Source organism: Ambystoma mexicanum, chromosome 1q (assembly GCF_040938575.1).
Source record: "Ambystoma mexicanum isolate Mex_15411 chromosome 1q, UKY_AmexF1_1, whole genome shotgun sequence".
Lineage (NCBI taxonomy): Eukaryota > Metazoa > Chordata > Amphibia > Caudata > Ambystomatidae > Ambystoma > Ambystoma mexicanum.
The window spans coordinates 81,950,500-81,970,790 of NC_090922.1; the positions used below are offsets into that span (position 1 = coordinate 81,950,500).

Genomic DNA, 20,291 nt, shown 5'->3' on the forward strand with positions numbered 1-20,291 from the left:
GTAAGGATTGGCAATAGGTTTACTAGTATAGGCCCTTTTTATTTTGACAAGCCACCACTAGGACTGCGTTATTATTATTTAATGGTCGTAGCTTGCTTCCATCTTTAGATTTAGGATTAGATGGGCTTTTTTTTCCAAACCAATTAAGGCTCAATAAACAACCTTGAACTGCGGTCACTTGTGTCTGTCCTGCTGTTGATACCATGCCTTCCTTACACTTCCTTGTCGAGAAGGGGGTAAGGCAAGATTGTATTCTGGCCCACCTTCTTTTTATTTTGTTCTTTAATGGGTGTTGGCCAGATTTCCCTCAAGTCTATCAGATGCACCCTGCCTCGGGAGAGGGAAGAATGGCATCCTGTTTTTCTTTTTACAGACAAATGTGGCCATTATGTCCTGGACCCACCGCTGGTCATTTGAGACTTGCAGAGCATTGTGTTAAATTCTGTGACAATCAAGGCCTAGAATTTAACAAGGACCAAACAAAAGTGATGATCTGGCAAACAAAAACGTCCTTGTTCACGAATTAACCTCTATTGATGGCCTGAGAATAGGAGAGGTGTCCCGCTTCAATTACTTGGGGATCTGGATTTCACGGGACAGGACATAGTCCAAACACATTGACAAAGCAAATGTGTGCTAGGGAGGAAGTGCAATGAGATGCAGACTTTCTCAAAATCCTTCTGTAGAAGCCTATGAACACCAGCATTAGAAATCTACCGAGCACAGGCCATGGCGGCTGCCCTATATGAAGATGAAATATGGGGCTGTTTTAGTACACCTGCCATGTCTGCGACTAAAAAAAATATTTTTTAAAATATTACTGTGGATCCCAGAAATACACCCAATATCTCACAACATATGGAACTTGGACATATGGAACATGCATTAGTTAACAGGTGGCACTAAAACCTTTTCTTTTCTGTGTGCGTCTCTCGTCCTGTGATTCCCTTGCAAAATACAGAAGGGCCATAAAAGATGTCTAACCTACCAGAATGTCCGCTCCCTCTCATGATTTAAGCACATCACAGTATTTGTTACATTCAGAAGAGGTATGGTACAACCCTGGGGGCATCAGTTGCAGTAGCACACAGTTTGTCATTGACGCTAATGCAGATTTGATCACTCGCCAATACCTAAGCAAATATTATCAATGGGCTATTACTACCTGCTTATTAAGCAAAGTTATTCCTTGGAAGACTATATGCACCTCATTGAAAGCCCGTTCCAGAGTCTTATACTTAAAGATCCGACTAAGCACTTTATGGACAGCTTCAGTCAAGTCTCGATGAAATAATAACACACACATTTCTGCCCTTTCTGTCTTGGCACAGCCGAGTATCTGCAGCATTTTCTTTTCCAGTAACCACTCTATGCTGGCATTAGGCACAGACATCTAAAATCAAGTCTGTTGAATAGAGGCATTCAAGCTATCATTGTTGCAGTGTTTTTTTGTAAAAGGGCGACTTCAATGGATATAATCTATGTTGTATCTAATTATATTGACACAAGCATGGTGGAGGAGAGGGAGGAATCCATCCATCGCTAGCCAATAGGCAGTTCGCTTTAGTTCACGTGGTGGTTTAAATGTCTGTATTCAATACAAATCATGTATGGACATTATGTTGTACCATGAATTAACTATATATCAATCTCTTTTAATGGTTTGTCCTTTTGCTTTTGGTATTATTATCTATGGTAATGTTTTCTTTTATTATGTTTTGCTGCGCTGTATTTTTATGGTTTTAAAACTAAGTAAAGTTGCATATGATGGTGTAAAGGAAATACAGTTGTGGTTTGAGAAACAGAACCTTGGCCATGATGATGCCGAGGTTTGTGACCATGTCTGACAATTCTGGGGGTGGGGGAGCCTAGAGTATCCGGCCAGTGAAAAGGTAGGGTGGTGGGGTTTAGGAACGCCGAACATGAGTACCTCAGTTTTTTAGAGGAGCTTGGGAAGGCCATTTGTGAACTGTCCAGAGGCAGTTAGAGATTGTGTCCAATTGAGTGATGTTTTGTCTAGGTTGAAAGCAATCTGGCCGTTGTCTGGGTACAATTAGAAATTGGGTAAAAATGTTCCAACAGGGGAAGAGGACTGAGGAGCCTGAATTGCCCTGAAACCCTGCACTAGTATGAGTAAACTTAATTGGTTAAGAAAGCTGGGGGGAAAGTATCTACTTCAGCCTCTTAATCAGGAGTGCTTATTTGTAATTTTGCTATAAGGTGGTGCTTCAACTCCATATTTGAAGCCAACACGTTTGGCATAGAAATACAGATAGGAGATAGATTGATTTATTCATCGCTCTATAAATCAATCTCCTATCTGTATTTCTGTGCCAAACGTGTTGGCTTCAAATATGGAGTTGAAGCACCACCTTATAGCAAAATTACAAATAAGCACTCCTGATTAAGAGGCTCAAGTAGATACTTTCCCCCCAGCTTTCCTAACCAATTAGGTTTACTCGATGGGATGCAGGGAGGGACACAAGGTGTGGGTGTTTTGTGTTTTACCACCCATTGACCGCCCATGGCCATGCAAATCCCTTTGGCCATTCCCACCCGCTACCTGCCTCCCATCACCCAATCCCCCCGCCCCCCCCCCCCCCAAGGGTTACCTTAATTGAGCCAGCTCAAACAATCAGCAATCTAAACTTATAGGAGTATCATTTTTTCAAAAGGCTGCTTAGAAGTAACATTGTTACTTCTAAGCAGCCTTTTTAAAAGTAATGACTTAAGTGGAGTTGGAAATCTGCTTCTGGTGTAATTAAAATGTGTTAGACGAGTGTGCCTTCAGCCACTTGATTTAGAAGTTGGGTTTCTTTGCATCTGTTCCTTGCACTGAATCACTGAAGGAAACAAAGACCGGCAAAGCCAAATGTTTTTGCTCTATTCTAGGCATTAGGTAGGCATTTGCCAGACACTGCCTTCATGTGGCCAAATACTTAGAACACTCTTGACTTTGCATATGTTTGTTTGACTTTGCTACTAAAGTGATATTTTATGGAGAAAATGGGTAATTTCACATTCCATTGAAGGTATTTCGTTTGGTGAGAAAAAGCATATTTCAACTCTAAAATAGTTGCCTGAATTGATACTTCTTTGCATCCTAGTAATTAATTCAAATTAAAAAGTGTGGTTTTACTTCACGGTTCCTCTGCAGTTCAGGAAGTAATAATCTAAAAGCTTCTTCCTGTAACACCACTCTGCTGATGCCACTGATCTGCCATATCGGTGGAGCAGTGTTGTTGGGACTATGGGGCAAGCTCCCATGGGTCTTTTTCTGCATTTATTATAATTTTTTTTTTTTTTTACAGAGGGTATTTTTACATGTTTTTTTGTTGTAATATTTTTGTTTTAATTCCTGTGTTTTAGGGAATAAATGTTCCTGTTAAACCTTTCATCTGTATGGCGGCTCCTAATTTGTTTCTCTTCCTATTGCAATAGCTCTGGCTGGGATTTGGAAGCGAGGTGAGGGGAGCTGGGAGCTATTTAGCTCCTGGATAGGGCCTAGAAAAGCTGCTTAGCCTGACGCCATCAGCTACCAGGAGATATTTTTGACTCACCAGGCCAACTGAAGATGAACCAACAAGCCTCTGTGAACCTAACTGTAAATGTGTATTCATAGATTGTCCAAATGAACATCTGTACGACTGCATAAGGCGTCCTAAATAATAGACAAAATTATATCTTTGCATTTTATGTGGAAGTCAAATTTGCGGAACTCCTATGTACTAGTTCCTCATTCCTAAGGTAGTAGGTCCTGGTCACTAGTTGATTTTGGATAACCAGGAGCTGCTTTTAGAACCTGCTTATCCAATTTTAATTTCGATCCCTGCTGGCAGACCGTTGTTACTTTTTCTTTCCTTCTTGCTTTATTGTTCATTATTTTTACATTTTTCTTGCTGGCTGACTTTTTTCTTTCTCTCATGTCTGTTTTCCACCTTTTTTTACATCATCTGTTTATTTCTTCCTTTTCCTCTTATTATAAACAATTGAACACAACCAAACATATCCACGATTACAGCTTAATAGCATACATAGTTTTAAAAGGAACCGGAATAGTATGAAACCTGTATTGAGTAAATAAAAAAAGTGTAAAATACAGATAAAGAATAAGAAGGTGAAGGAATCGTAGGAGGGCTGTAGATGAGATAAACCCGCCATCTCAGTCCTGCTATTTGAGCTGGTGACCACTGTTAGACAAAAGATAACTCTGCCAACTTCACACCTTCAATTAAAGGGGGTAATGGTGAAAGCAACCACTAGGCTTGAAGTAGAGGAGGCCCAAACAAGAGCCTCTTGCAGATGGATATGTTAGCCTCTCTGAAGAGGAGCCTAAAGTTATTATGCCTAAGGTGGTTGTAGCACTGCAGAGGCAAATAAAATGGTCCACAAATTCCTGTCCACGACCCCATGAGCACAAGCAAGATTGTGGATCGAGCTAGGCACTTGGAGTGTGAATTTCCGGGAGTCGGATATCGTCCAGAGATGACTTCAGATCAAAGTGCACACTTGGGCTAAAGTTAAACATATTTTATGTGAACTTACTTCCAGTATCCACCTCAGAGTAATTCTTATTCTGATGGACGAGGGATACTCTTATGGGTAACCAAGACGCACAAAACCTAGCATCCTTATGCGCCAAGACAAGAATGTAGCACCCCTCAGGGCTGTCGCCTCTTGCAAATGGACCTTATGAAGTGTATGTCCCCTGTCACTCAGACCAGTTTAGCTACGTGGCAGAATCTCAGTGCCACCTCCCTGCTAATCTGTTTCACACCCAGTTCCTTCAGCACGAAAAAGATGGAGGAGCACAAAGCGATACTTAGCAGTGCTTTAGTTAAAATATGTTCTGGTATTAGAATGCATTCTACCTTTCTAGTTTTAATAAAGAACAAACAGAGATGTGTTGCTTTTGAAGGCAAAAATGTGGTTAGCAATAACGACTGCGCAAGCCCTAAAGGGTTAATTGTCATAAGCTTCTACACTGCTCTGGCCCACTGTCTCTTTCCATGAGTGAAGGCTCTGAGGTTCTAAACGCAAGTATTTTTTCTTTGCAACATAACTACCAAGAGCCAGAGTTTCGTGAGGATAAGCCTGTGGCAAGTAATGCTCACTCACAAGAAGACTACTATATAGAAAAACAGACCGGGCTAGCAATTGACATCAACTCCACTTGGCTAAGACATACAAGTAACAGTGCACCTCCAACTCTGCAAAATTGAGTTTTTATTAAAAGAACTTACTTGAACGGGTCCTTACCTACGGGTAGAGTGTATTGAGGACCAATTTTTCCTAGAGAAAAGTCTGCATCTGATCAAGGACCTTGTTAATCGAGGGGGATCAAGGGCTGATGTATCCCTAACCAAAGGGCAGATAATTGAGCAGAAAGGCAGGAACAAACTATGTGAGCCAATAGCATGGATGATGGGGATATTATCACTGATGAAGTCAAAAGGATGATGCATCGAAACATGACTGTGTAATCGGATCACTAGTGGACTACAGATCAAGAATAGCTCGGCTACGCATCTGCAGCCTGATGTTATGAAGATCAATGGTGCATGTAAAGGATCTGCAAATGTCGTACATCTGACAATAATAAAAATGCTTATAGAAGAAGGCTTGATAAAGTTCTGCTGGACCCCCTAGGTATTGTTGGGAACTCCAATCTGATGCTTCCTTTGTTGCAAATATTGTCTGACTATATGTACTGTGGAGGATGTAGTCTAAGAGTAACATTTGCAGATTTAAGCATTCAAATTATTTTTTGGAACAAATGGGATATACTTTCAGACATGCAGGGCTCGAAATGAACATGTGTGAGAAATCTGAAGGTGTCTCACCCGCTAGTCCCCGGGGGATCTGTCATCCAGGTGGCCAGAACACAGCTATCGCTTTTGGATCCAGTTCCAGGAGGTGGACCGGTGCGGGAGGATCACCTGGATGAGGGGTCTTGTCGGAGTGGGACACCAGACGGTGAGACGCAGTGTCTCCCTCCTCCACCCCCACTCTTGTAACACTTTTCCCCATCCTACCAGGTAGGATACTTAGGAATTCAACCCCCTCACCCCCTTTCCCGACACAAAGACTTCACAGACAGCTCATCATGAGCGAAAACGGACTAACACCAGAGCTGTTTACCTTACATGTCCCAATACAATGGTCAGGCAAGGTCGGGCAATTACTGATCATTACACACACCTACTTCCATCACTCTTCCCCACACGGATAAAAGGCGGAGCATGAAAGCACACTCTGAGCAAGGCAAGACACATGAGGAAACGGCAGTTCCAAGATGGCAGTTTAATGGGAGGAGAAAGACGGAGAGACCAGAGAGGGTTACAAGGAGGGACGTACCCTTGACCTTTTCAGACCATTACTTTGCGAACCTTGGAATGTAAGAAACCTGAGACCGGGGACTAAAGCTGAAGAAACCTGCTTTGTGTGTCAGAGATACTGGGGCTCTCCTTCATCAATAACCAAGGTGGGGAGGAATGGTTGCTGCTGTGGTACTGTCCTTGGCTCCTACAGCAAAGCACCGCCAGTCAAGACAGCACAGCTGGTGAGTCGGAGAGACTGATACTAGACCAGCCTGTATTTTAACCAAGGTTTCAAGCGGCAATATTGTACGAAGGAATCTAAAGCGAACAGCGTGTGACAGGTATACAACGAATGACACAAATATAATTTGAAAACCAGAGGAGTGACTGACCTTTGGAGGCCAAGAAAGATACCGTAGACCGAGTGGTCTAGCGCTACGTGAGTGCTCATTCAAAGGTCTCTGTAAGGTATCCAACTGGTTGGCAACTGTGGAAGGATATATTTGAGATTGAAATGGTCCTGCAACGGGTCAAGCTAAACCCTGTGCACATTTGAAAGTCTTGGATAGTTTGATGCAAACTAAAACTGGTTGGAGCCCGGCTGAGGGAGACTAATTGTATAAGAGGAAGGATCTGAGCCTGGTTGAGTGGAACCCGGGGTGAACCATGAGTCACCTGAGAGAGAATATTCTCTGAACATTGTAAAAAAGATGGATCTAAGCCCGCCTGAGGGGGATCTAAGCTGAATTGCATCAATTAAGTTCTAATAAGAGGAAGGGAACTTTGTGTTTTGTTTTGTAACATCAGGCCCACTGAAAAAGAGGCTTTTGATGATTAAAGGGACTTGCACACAGAAGGCCCTGATGGAACTGTATTCTCGTGCTGATGAAGCCTGAGTATGTGCTTTGCTTGAGTGAACCGCCTTGTCCTGTGCTGAAAACGTGGGGAAGGGAGGCCAACGGCTTAAACGTCCTGACCTTTCGTTTTGTGAAACACTTCTTTCTTTTTCATGAACATTACCCCACACTATTTGTATTTAGCCGTAATGTTTGGCAATAGTTTGTTTTAGTATAGGCCATCTTTATTTTGACACAACACAACTAGGACTGCATTTTCTATTACTTGATGGTCATAGCTTGCTCCCATCTATAGATTTGAGGTTAGATGGGCGGTTATCACACCATTGTTGAAGTTCAATAAACGCCCTTGAATTGTGGTCACTTACTGTTGATACCAAGCCTTCCTTACAGAAGGGATAAGTAGGCACTAAACACAACTCCTTGGTATCCAGCATTAACCAGTGATCAGAAGCTGAGGAGCGAGGAGCTAGTACATAGAGTTCTGCAAATCTAACCTCCATATAAGAGGAAAACAAATCATTTTGTCCGTTATTCATAACCCCCTCATCCTTTAGATGTCATATATGTGTCCTAATGTTTGTTTATAGATTGTCCCAAATGCAGAGTTAAATTCACGTTGGTGTGTGTGTTTGTCATTGTTTGGACGGGGGAGCCAAAAGTAGCTCCTGGTAGCTGTTGTTGTCAATCTAATCAGGCTCTTCTAGGCTACAAGCAGGAGCTAAATAGCTCCCAGCCCACCCCCCTCAATTTCAAACATTGCACATGGGTATTGAGGTGCATTTAGATAACGTAGCCAAGCATTGTCACTTGCATGAGCATTGGTACCTACCTGGAATTGCTCAGAGCCTCAAATAGGGCAATCATTATTGGCCAAAGGGCAGTGTAATGCTTTTGAAAACATGTTATATTTGCTTCATTTTAATGTGAGACTGCTATTTGAAATGCATTCTGGGCATAGTGGACATTTTCCTCACGCCTCAGTGAAGGCTTCAGTTTTAAATGTGAGCTCTGAATACTGTCTGCATTCGCTAGAAAAACATCTTGTTTTTTCTCAATGTTACTTTGCTGTATTCAAGGACAGTTTGGAATTACTGCCTGATAATGTTGCAGAAGCCGAAAGTTGTCCCATGAGAAAGCAAAGTGTTTACCTCTTCAGATGACCATGGGTCATTCGGCCGACCATCTATGGGAATTGGCAAGAGGTGAACAGTGAGAGCCAGGATTTTTTTTTCTTTTTCTGGACAATAATGCCATTACGCATTTTTGTAATGTTTAAATTGGAGAGCACCGGATTAGGCTGTCGGAGAAAATGCTTCAGGGCTGGTGAAAAGGTTACATGTATCTCTTTCCAGCCGGTCCCATTGTGAAGAATTTTCTGTGCAAAATTGGTCTGGAAGCTGTCCAGTGAAGATAGGAAGTGGCTTGCAACTGTGTCAACGGTGAAGTAAGCCATTTAACTTGCTTTTATTTTTTGTTGTATTATTCATTAATAAACTGCTTTAACGAGCCAGTTTTACAATTCAACTGAACGTGTGTAAATTCTTGCATTTCAAGTGTACCATGCTTTCCTATTTAGTGTATTGGGGAGAAAACAAAGTAATACATAGACATCTGTGCACTTATCTAGAAAAATGTAACACAGGCAGCCGGAAGGATGCAGTAGGATTAGAGCCTAACAAAGAAAAAAGCTCATGCTCGCTGGAGGAGTTTGGAAGAATCGATTACTAGAAGAAGGGGACGGGACATATTGGTGATATACGTCACCATAGATGTTAATAGGCAAGCACAATGTACAAGGAGAGTTAAACCCGTCACTGCATGAACCTTTATCACAACATGTATAACAATACAAAAATATTTTAATGCTAGTAAGAAAATGCTTTAAAACCACTAAAAAACATAATACGAGAAAAACAATTAAGTCAACAACTCCTGTATAGGGTATCTCACAAATGTTAGTGTATACATCATACAGTACATTGATAAGAACAAAATGTAAAAAACAAAATGTGAACAACAATATACCAGCAATAAAAAAGCACAATTTGTTGATACAGCAAAAAAGCAAACCACCACAACTGTTGTAAACAACAGAGGATTTCAGTACAGGTAATGCCTCTGGTGATTGTGATGGTGCAAATACCTACAGAACACAAGGCATCTTGTTGTAGCCTAACACAAATCTTATTCTTGTGTTGATTAATATCCCTACATGTTTCATTCCTCTATACTGTAATTGGTCAGTTTACTGTGGGAACTTCTTCGGGGGAAGAACTAAATAGGCCAGGGCTGTCTAAGCAGCAATCTGGCATGCGTTAGCTGTGCAATTAACAGTCTCTATGATTAAAGATTTGTTGAGTTGTGTGAGGTATCTTCCAGTAGATGTCCATAGGAGTAATCTTGTTGGCATCCTGCTTCGGTCACACCTTTCACTGTACTAAGTGTGATCCTAGACCAAACCCATTCCTAGTAATCGGTAATGCATCTGTACACACTGCATTGCTCGTAGTGCAGCAGGTAGGGTATCTTCTGAAGTTGTGTATTCACGGTAATTGTAAAGGCAAATCCACACCAAGGATTTTGTAGTTTTGTGTCAAAAATTCAAAAGAAGTCCGTGGTCGCTGTAGGCGCCCATAAAGCTGCTACAATCGATGTCGCCTGGCGAAAGCTCATGAGGATTCGAGCCACCTGGACCTCTGGATGCATAACAAATTATGGAAATGAATCCCATGGTATTTATTTATTGGATATTTGTATGGCACCTATACATGTGTTTTCAGACGCCACAATACAAGTGGGGGAACGGACATGGGAAAGAAGTAGAACATCAAACTGTTATATTGGCCTTGTGACAATCCGACCATGCAAGTGTAAAACAAGGTGGTAAGTGCAGGGGGAGGGAGGTAGAGGGAGAAGTGCAGGAGCGGGGTGCCCAAAGGGAGGGGGGTGGTCAAGTGCTGTGGGGGGTGCAAGGCCCAAGTGCCAGGGGAAAGGGAGGGGCAAGGGAGGATGAGTGCAGTGGACAGGGAGGACCAGGTTAGAGCTGGGAAGGGAGCCCAAGGGCAAGTGCTGGCAAGGGATGCTGGGGGGAACGGTAGGGGGGGTTCTCAACCCTGAATTACTCTGACGGGACCGGGCCCCAGTATCAGAGAGAGCGTTAGTTTGTTTACCCCAACTGAGACACTCTGCTCAGGGTAAGGATCTGAGACCCTCTGTTCAGGCTAAGGATCTGGTATATAAAAATGCCTATTTGCACCAGCAGACATGAGTTGGGGTATGCCTAGGATTCAACCAGGTTACATAACAATAGTTTCCTGGAAGATAACACGGCTGAGTAAAACATTTTAGGGATCCAGAATTTGTCTCTTAAATATCAAATGTGGATATGACAGTGTTGCAGGGAACTTACAAGCTCTCCACAATTCCACTAAATGGCTACCATACCTTCCACACTCTGACAATCATGAGTAGAAGTGGACAGAATAAAGGAGGACTGGCTATCGATGTCAACAGGAAACTCTGATGGCTTTAGCGCAGATATTTTTCTGATAGTTTTAATGGGTAACTGTGAAGGCTCAATGGTAGCGATACACATTTAAAATGCATCACATGGATCTACTCTTGGTCCAGATAGTAAGGCTCTCATAGATGTGGTTAAACGGTACAGAGATCAGCAGGTTCTTTACTGCAATAGCACACCCATGTTTATTATTGGGGGTGATTTTAATATGAGACTATGTGACTGCAGTGAGGTGGGTGCTCAATCTAAGGAGGTGGACTTTGCCAGTAATATTCGACTGCCTATTATGATGGATTCAACCACATCAAAAGCTGGTGAAATGTTTTCACCCAAACTATCAGAACTGGGTAAACGCACAGCTAACAGGAGTTTTCTGTCATACATTCTGGGCCATTTTACATTTAGGAATAACGGATATACATCAACAATTGACTATTTTCTGACATTCATTAGCGCCACTTGCTTAATGTGATGAATAATCACTAAAACCCCTAGTATGGGCCTCCTCTTATGTGGCTAAGGGGGAAGGCTGCAAGTGCCTGATATTATGTGGGAGGATCACATGGGAGGAGACTCGTATCAGCGGGAATTGGTGACCACTTTAACACATGATTCCCCTATTCTTCCTGAAGCAGTGATGGCATATTGTAATGCAGAGCAAACCTTTGTAACTGCTATGCAATTCATTAAAGACTTCAATATTCATAATGCCTTTGGTACTGGGATGAGGAACAAGGACTCGGAGTTAGTAAGGATAAGAGGTGCTATTGAACTAAATGTGCGGTCTAGTTGTGGTAGAGCCAGACACCTGAGCGGGACATTTAAACTCAAGAATGGGCTACAGCTGGTGAGAGACACGTAAGGAGTAGTAGAGGCAGAAGCAGTCCAGAGTCCTGGGATTGCCGCAGAAGCAGAAGGAAGAGCGCAAGCTGAAGCCGACGTGGGAAGAGAAGGCGTTCGATATTGCCGAGTGTGTGCAGCAGGAAGCAGCGTTGTGGACGGCAACGGGAAGAGAAGCCCAGCTGTAAGGGGAGACATGGTCCCAACCCGACGTGTCATGCTTCGGTGTGCTGGAGGACTGAAAGGTTCAACGGAGCTGGCAGAGTTCCGGAGAAGACATGCAGACCGCTGAAGTTACGCAGAAGCTGGCAACGGTGGGCAGAATACAGAAGGTCGGCCGCAGCAGCAGAAAGTGGATATGCTAAAGGAGACCAGTGAGTTGGCCTGAAGTTAAAGGTGACCCGGGGTGCTCCAAGCAGGACATTTGGCAGTAACCAACAATTTTGAATACTGAACAAATAGAGTAAAGGGGCAACAAGGGCGCAAATCCCCTTTTTATGGGATGCCAACTTGGGGGGGGAACCCATAACCCACATAACCAAGAGTCAAGACCCCTCCTTGCATGGGATACTGGTGTGGAGAATCCTGGAACAAATATTGCCAGTAAGACTAATTGTAGCTGCAGGAGTTTTCTTCCTGGCAGGTGAGTATACCAGGAAAGAAGATGTGGTTTTAAAAAAGTATGATTGTGGAAAAAAGGTGTGGTGGAAAGAACCTATTGTTGTATTCTATTTTCATTTTGACAAACTTGCATCGCCAAAGGTAGTTGCTGTGCTATCCTGACAAAAGTATTCCATTGGAAGAATAAGTGTCATATGCTAGTAATTGCTTTACATCCAGAGGAAAACATTTGCCTTGGTTTATGAACTTGTGTTTTGTGAGAAAGACATTTGCCTTACAAAGAAGGATACTGTGGAAGACAACAATTGCTTTGATTTGTAAACAAGTATTTTTGAAAGAGCCATTTACTTTACCAAGTAGAAGGACGTAGTGGAAAGAAATTACATTTTGTGTTGAACAGAACTTTGTTGAATCAGAACTTTACCAAGGGTGTTCCTGAATTTATCCAGGGGAAGGGAGTCCAACCCTGGTCACAAGGAGTACTCTCTAAAACCTAGAAGTTTGAACATTTACAATGTTTTGTTTAACTAAAGACATCCAATATTCCTTGGATACTTTTGTTGTATGTGTTAGTGTGAGGGGTCAGAGACTTTGTTGACACTAGATAATCTTTCTTTCGTTTGCTAGGTAGGAACATCCTTGTTGGGATAGAGAAAGATAGGAGTTTCTCGCCCCTTTTATGTCCTCTATTGCATGTTTTAAGAAAAGGGCACTTCATTTCATTGTTAAGAAAGATCAACTGCAAATTAATCTTTGAGACAAAAATTCTCCAGCATGGGGTCTGGCATGGATTCACATGCTCATGAATTTTTCCCCTTTGTCAGGCTGAGAATCCTCGTTAACAGAAAAACTGTTTCACTTTCACTTTGTTTGTTTTGTTTGTTTTTATTACTTGTATTGCGCACTAGACCCGGGGGTAACCGGGCGCATTTTATAAGACAACTTGAAGCTTAGTTACAGGAGCAAATGGCAAAATAGAGAAGCAAAACAAGGAAATATATAGTAATATACAACAGACATGTACAAAAATATATAATAGGCAAAAGAGGATGCATGTATTTACAGACCTGATCAGAAACTACTATGGATAAATAGCTCCAGGCAATGGGTGAACTATTGTATGTCTGCATTTTTGATCCACGTTATGAGGTTATGTCGGAAAGTGAAGTAGGGTTGGTCGGTCTTCAAGGTGGATCGTAGGGAGTTCCAGAGTTGAGCTGCTTTCACCTGAAAGCTACATCCACCAACTCTAGTCAGTTTAACTCTGGGTATGGATATATTGTTGGGAGTTAGCGGATCTGGTGATTCTTGTGGGTATTGTTCTCGTGAATCTTGCAGAGAGGTAAAGTGGTGCAGCGTTAAGACATTTGTGGACCAGCGAGGCAACTTTTAGGTGGATTTTCTCCTGAGTGGAGAGACAGTTATTGGCTCGTCTAAGTTCGGTGATGTGGGCTCTCCTGGGAATACCTAGCGCTGCTCTAAGCGCATTGTTCTGCAGAGTTTGAATTCTTTTCACAACTTCCTTATTAGCCCCAATGTAGAGTGAATTGCAGTAGTCCAACTTTGATAACACGAGCGCTCTCGCAAGTGTGATGCAGCTATTGTTTGATAGGAAGGGTTTGCCTGCTCTTATCAATTTACAGGTGTAGGCAGTTGCAGAGGCCATTGTGTTGACTTTAAAACTATATTTCGCCTCTAAACCAATCACTATCCTCTGGGTCATACTTCCTTCATCCAATGACAGTCATCTCCCTAAGCCCCGCCTCAGGCAGCCATCTTCAGATTTTTACTGCACGCTTCATTGTTGGGAGTCCTCGAGTTGCTCTACGAGCTATTTTTTATTTTTTTCTACGTTTTTCACAGAAAAGTTATCTTTTCTGTTCCATCGGAGCCCTGGTGCTCCTATCTTCATCGGCCGGCAACGTTTGTTCGTCAGGGTTTCTAGAAGGCCATCTTGGGCCTACTTTGCACTGTCCAACCATAATGGAGGAGAAAAAGGAGGGAAGGACCTTTTCAGGCACTCCACCCAATGCAGGCTAAGGTACGTCTTCGTGGAGGATAAACATCAAAAGTGTCTGTCTGCACTTCTTGCACCCGGACCACAACGAGGATGGGTGCGAGATATGCCTGGGCTTCTCAAATGTAACGAAGAAAGACAGGTATAGCAGGTTGGCGGCATTGGTCAAGTCCAGTAAGGCCCCTCACCCGTCCTCCGAGCAGGGACATGCCTCACCAAAGACTCAGTCAGAGGAGCGGTCTCCCTCCTGGAGGTGGTTGAAGTCCCTTGAGGAAGCCCCATCCGTTGGGGTCCAAGATGAGGCCAAGAACTGCAAGGCAGATTTTGCTGGGTTCCCTGCTGATGCGGGTCCCATGTCGGATAGACGGCCATTGCTGTCCGCCTCTTCAGCCAGCCTGCCATCAGGATCCGTCTCAAAGAGGAAGTCCCCCACCCCAGCCAAGTTATGGGACAAATCAGAGAAACAAAGGCTGGAGGAAGAGAAGGCCTCAGAACAGGCTCACCCGGCCCAGCCAAAGATGCCATCAACGTCTTTGTCTACATTTTCTGGGGTGACCGCTATGGGGGGTGAACCAGACGAGGGTGGTCCCTATGGTGCAGAGAGTATTCCTGCCTCCCAGGCACAACACGGCCACCGAGGCAGCAGCAGCAAAGGCTGCAGACAACCCAGGGGCAGGGGGGCTTGGAGACACTGGTTCACGTCCCGGTACATGGCCCTCAGGAGGGAAAAGGGGGGGCGGTGGGGCGAGGAGGAACCAAAGCAGCGCTCCAAGGTTTACGATCAGCCAATGGACATCTTCACGGACAACGACCAAGCGTCTGTCCATACAGTCCATGAGGAAGACTGCGGCACAGGGCCTAGCGAGCCATCATTCCTTCCACAGCCGAGGGACATATCCATGGACATCCTGTCAACTCTCCACACTCTGGTGACGGAGATCCAGCAAAGGTTGCCTTCAACACCGGCACTTGTTGTACCGCAGGCCCCTGTCCAGCCTCCACGTAAAAGGAGGAATCGCTATCCGCCGCCACATCAGCCTCCACCAACACGGATACACACACGAACATCGTACGGACATGCCCATGATGGCCACACGAGCCAATGAAGACGAGGACTTCGTCCCGGCGGAGAACGAATCACCGCACCAAAAAAGAGGGTTTCCTATACCAGCGACAGGAGTCAAAGAGGAAGACTTTCACCCTTTTTGGGTGACATTTGGGAGGAAGGCCTGGTTCTCAGGAAAAACCCATACAAGGTTCGGCCCAAACGAGACCGGTTGGAGAAGAAGTACAGGGTGCCGGTCTGCGCACCCAAGTGCTTGAAGTCACAACCATTGCCAGGCTTGGTAGTGTTGGCCGCCGCAAGAAAATGTTCAGCCAATCCGGCTTCTGCATCATCAATCCCGCCCGGACAACGAGGGGAAGAAGACGTACGCCACATGGGGAAGAGATTCATCTACATGGTAGCATCCACGATCAAAGTGCCTAGTGCTCTGCTATCTTGTCCCGCTACGACTGGGAGCTTTGGAACAAGCTAGTCCCTATCCTGAAATTCCTTCCCTACGACAAGAAAACCGAGGCCCTCGCCCTCTTCCAAGAAGGGGAGGTGGCGTCGGACCATGCCATTAAGGTGGCAGTGGAATTCGCCGACAAATGGGGAACAGTGTTTGCCTTCGTCGGCAGGTAGTGTTGAAGGCCACTAACTTTTGCCAGGACATCCATGCAAAGGTGCTGGACATGCCTTTCGACGGAGAGAATCTGTTTGTGAAGGCGGTTGACGACTCCTTTCAAGCCATAAAGAAGGACACAGAGACGGCATGTTCCCTCGGCACACTGCAGCAGCATCGTTCGTTGTCTTTTCAGGGAAAAATCGAGCAGATCATCCAGGGGAATACTCCACATCGTACAGGCAACCTCCCCGATCCTCCATGCAGGAAGCCTACAGGGTTTGTTCCCAGGCCTACGGTAGCAGAGGTCGGCGTCCTCCACAGGGCAGGGCGCCGGCACCCAAGCAAGCCTGATCTGGCCAAGACGTTGACCCCCCCCCCCCCTTACTCGTGCACCCCGGTGGGAGAACGGCTGACGAGGTTCGTCAGTGAGTGGAAGAAGATCACCACTGACAGATGGGGGCTGGACGCTATCATCCAGGGACACACCTTGGAGTTCCAATGCAGGTGCCCTCGTATTCCACCTGTTCCCGATCAGGAGCTGCACATCCCTCCGCTCCTAGAAGAAGTGCGAGCCATGTTATGGAAAGGGAGGCTAGAGCTCGTTCCCCAATGGTCTTGGGGCTCCGGAGTCTATTCCATATACTTTCTGGTCAGAAGAAGTAAAGTGGGTTGGAGACCCATCCTAGACCTACGCCATCTAAACAAGTACCTGAAGTCCCAAAACTTCAGGATGGTCACATTGCAGCACATGCTCGGCCAACTGGAGGAAGGGGATTTCTTTACGTTGTTGGACCTAGAGGATATGTACTTCCATGTCCCGATCCACAGGAAACATTATACATTCCTACGGTTTGTGGTACAAGGCCAACACTACCAGTTCAAGGCCCTACCGTTCGGCTTAAAGTCAACCCAAGGGTGTACACAAAATATCTGGCCCCGGTGGCGGCCCACTTGCGTCTGCAGGGCATACACATATACCCATACCGGAACCATTGGCTGATACGCGCCTGCTCCCTGGACCGGGCCGACAAGCACGCAAAGGAGAATGTCTGGCTACTGACAGAGCTGGGGTTCTCTGTAAACTATCCAAATTCCTGGTTAACGCCATTGCGGAACGCACTGTTCCTCGGCACCAGACTCAACACAGTGGCTTGCCTGGCACCCCCCTTGGAGGAGAGACTAGCGACCATTCAAGGGAAGGTGCAGCGATTGTCATCAGTGAGGACTGCCATGGTTCAGTCCCTCAAGTCTGGGTATTTTACAGATGAGACCTCCCTCACCAAAGAGTTCCGGCAGGTGATATAGTGGTGGGGGGTATCCTCCCACATCGCCCCAGGGACAGGATTTCAAACCCTGCCATACCAGGAGACGGTCACCACGGACACGGAAGGTTGGAGAGCTCACACCGGACGTCTACACGCCAGAGGTCTGTGGCTTCCAAAGGAGAAGGATCTGCACATCAACATCCTGGAGCTACGGGCAGTGTTCTGGGCCCTCAAGTCTTCTGACCATCTGAGAAGCAAGGTGGTGAGGATCTTCACGGACAACACCAGAACCATTGTTCTATATCAGGAAGCAAGGGGGCACTCAATCTCCAGCTCTCTTCCAAAGTAAGCTCAGGGCTTGTGGCATTGGGCCATCGGACAGGGTATGTTCCTCATCCCGTTCCACCTGGCAAGCGTCAAGAACACCATTGCCGAATCACTCAGCAGGGAACTGTGCTCCTCCCACAAGTGGGAACTTCGTCAGGATCAGCTGAACTGTCTGTTTGTTTGATCAAATAACCCTCGATCGATCTGTTTGCCACAGCGGTAAACTCAGAAGGCCAGAAGTTGGCCAGTAGATTCCACCAACCGAGGAGCATGGGCGACGCGCTCTCCTTCCCGTGGGAAGGTCTCTTTCTGTACGCTTTTCCTCAATTTCCTCTCCTGCTACGTGTGATCAACACTCACGGTGTTGGAGCAAGTTGATACTCGTCGCCTCCAGTCAAGTTGCCGGTACTTCTGGATCTGCTCAACAGAGAGGCGCAATCCTTCATCACGACCCAGGAGCTGCCAGAGGACTGCATGGAGGTCCTCGCCAAAATCAGGGTGTCATCGACACTAAAGTGCTACGGCCATAAGTGGAAGCATTTCTCTATGCGGTGCTGGTCACAGAAGATTACCCCTCTAGTGTCACGGCCCCACAGATGCTTCCATATTTGCTTTCCTTGGCAAAAGCGGGTTTGGCTCAGGCATCCATCAAGGTACTCCTAGCAGCCATCTCACGCTACACCAGATCTCTGGGAACATCCTTGTTGTGGTCCCACAGACTCGTGAAGCAGCTTATTCGATCTTTCCCACCGGTGAAAGCACCTGCCCTGGCATGGGAACTCAATGCAGTCTTGATAAGACTCATGGGGGCACCCTTCGAACCTATGCATCAGGCCCCACTCACGTTTCTCTTGGAAGATAGCATTCCTTGTGGCCATCACCTCAGCCAGACGAGTGGGTGAGATCCAGGCCCTGTCTTGCAAGCTGCTGTATCTTACTTTACACAAATCGAGGGTGTCATGATGCCTACCCCCAGGCATCCGGATCGAGTCCATCAGCCCCGGGAGCAGGCATCCAGATACTCATTAAAACCCCAACAGCCCCGGCTGGGGGCTGTTTGGATTCAGTCCTGGCGCCTTAGGCGTCAGGCTCATCATAGAAATCAGTCCTGGCGCCATAGGCGTCAGGCTCATAGACTTTACTTACCTTATGCAGGCCATGCTGCAAATGTGTCCAAGCCAACGTGAGGCCTGGATGGGACTATTTTATTACAGGGACTATTTTTCACTCGGGTGTGGTTCTGGGGAACTTCTTACCTGGGACTATTTTGCAGGCTTTTTAAACCACGCCCGAACAGCAGCCCATGCTTTGCGTTATTCTGCATCCAGCAGCGTGACGCTCACTGTGTCTGCAAGTCAGCATCCAGTCTTCTGCCACGCCCGCCTCGAATCCGGAGCTCCTAGACAAAAGGCAAAGAAAGGAGAAGAGGTTAGATCACAGACATTATTTGATTCCTTACCTGATTCTGGACCCAGCACATCTCCAAGCCTGGAAAGGACATTATTTCAGCATGCGTCGCTTCGCCAGCAGCAGTGCCGCGTTATACTCACCAGTCCACCGCATCTTTCGACTCTGCGCTGCCTCCATCATTTTCTTCGTCGAAACCCAGCACCTGGGGGGAAAACAAAAGGAATAACAGGGTGAGCCGAGAAAACCAACAAGGACAATCTCTTTGCCACCATAGGCTTACCTGCTTTACCTCTGGAGGTGGTATTCTTTAATTCGCCGCATCTTCCTGTGCCGCACCCTATAAAGGGAGAGAAAACAGCAAGTTAAACTCATGCAACTTTTACCGGACAGTGTTTGGTAATACAGACTCTTACCTGAACGCCATCAGCTGCCTCCAGGCAATATTCTTTTGTACCCAGCTGCAACCTAACGAGGGAATGGAACAAGAGTGAACATCGGACATATTGAACTCTTTGAACTTTATAGACACTGGAGTCAATATTCCTCCGGAACTCCTCCAGTACCTTCAACCCAGTGAAGTAACTGGTATCTACGCGCCCCTGCATGCCATGCAGGATGGAGAGCTCATCATTTAAAAACATAAGGTGAGGTTACCTAAAGGGAATATCAGAGGTGATTAGTGGGGAGAACGAAAACTGTTGAGGGGGCCATCACTAAAGTCCACGGGTGGCTAAATCCCTTTCTTCACTTGCAGGAGAATACTTCTACGAGTCCAGCAGACAAGATTAGGCGGGCCAGTCCAGACTGTCATCTCTTCACTACGCATCACGTTGGTGGAGACCGCAGCTGTCCGGGTCCTATCGATGCCCCTGTGGGAACCAGGTGAGCGTAACAGAAGGTCCCATCGGAATTCCACCTTAACGAACCTTTGGTGTTGCCTGTTTTCTTCCCAAACCCTTGGCCGGAGGAGAGGACCTTGCATTCGCTGGACTTTGCTTGTGTCTTGAAGAGTTTTCGGAAGACTTCTCAATTGTTTATGAACTTTGGACCTGTGAATCATGGGAAGGCCTTGTGCAAGGCCTCCATCTCAAGATGGCTCTCGAGCTGCATCATGCATTGTCATTGGATGGCTAACCAGCATCTGCCGGGCCATCGGAGAGCCCACTCCCCTAGAGCGATCGCTGCGACAACGGCATTCCTTTCTGGTGTGCCCCTGCTCGACATCTGCAGGGATGCAACGTGGAGGTCGATGCATACCTTCACGAAGTTCTACTGAGTTGACAAGGGTTCCATGGAGGAGTGCAGAGTCGGTCAGGCAGTGCTAAGCAACCTGTTCGCTTGAGGTGAGTCTGTTCCAGGGGTAAGTGTTAATTACTTTTTGTGAGAAACCTGAAGGTGTCTCCCTGGCTAGTCCCCAGGGATCTGGCATCCAGGTGACCAG

At 45.8% G+C, this 20,291-nt stretch overlaps 1 protein-coding gene across 2 annotated transcripts in view; it reads left to right on the top strand.

Moving 5' to 3' along the window:
• The window catches only part of SPATA2L (spermatogenesis associated 2 like), a 177,385-nt gene that overhangs the window by 34,357 nt on the left and 122,737 nt on the right, over positions 1 to 20,291 (top strand). The window contains exon 1 of one of the 2 annotated variants that reach the window (XM_069635575.1): positions 8,489 to 8,624. The exons of the other annotated variant lie outside the window; for it this stretch is intronic. The gene's annotated coding sequence lies outside the window, so the exon portion shown is untranslated. Of the gene's footprint in view, positions 1 to 8,488; positions 8,625 to 20,291 lie in introns of those variants that run through there. 2 annotated transcript variants of the gene reach the window in all.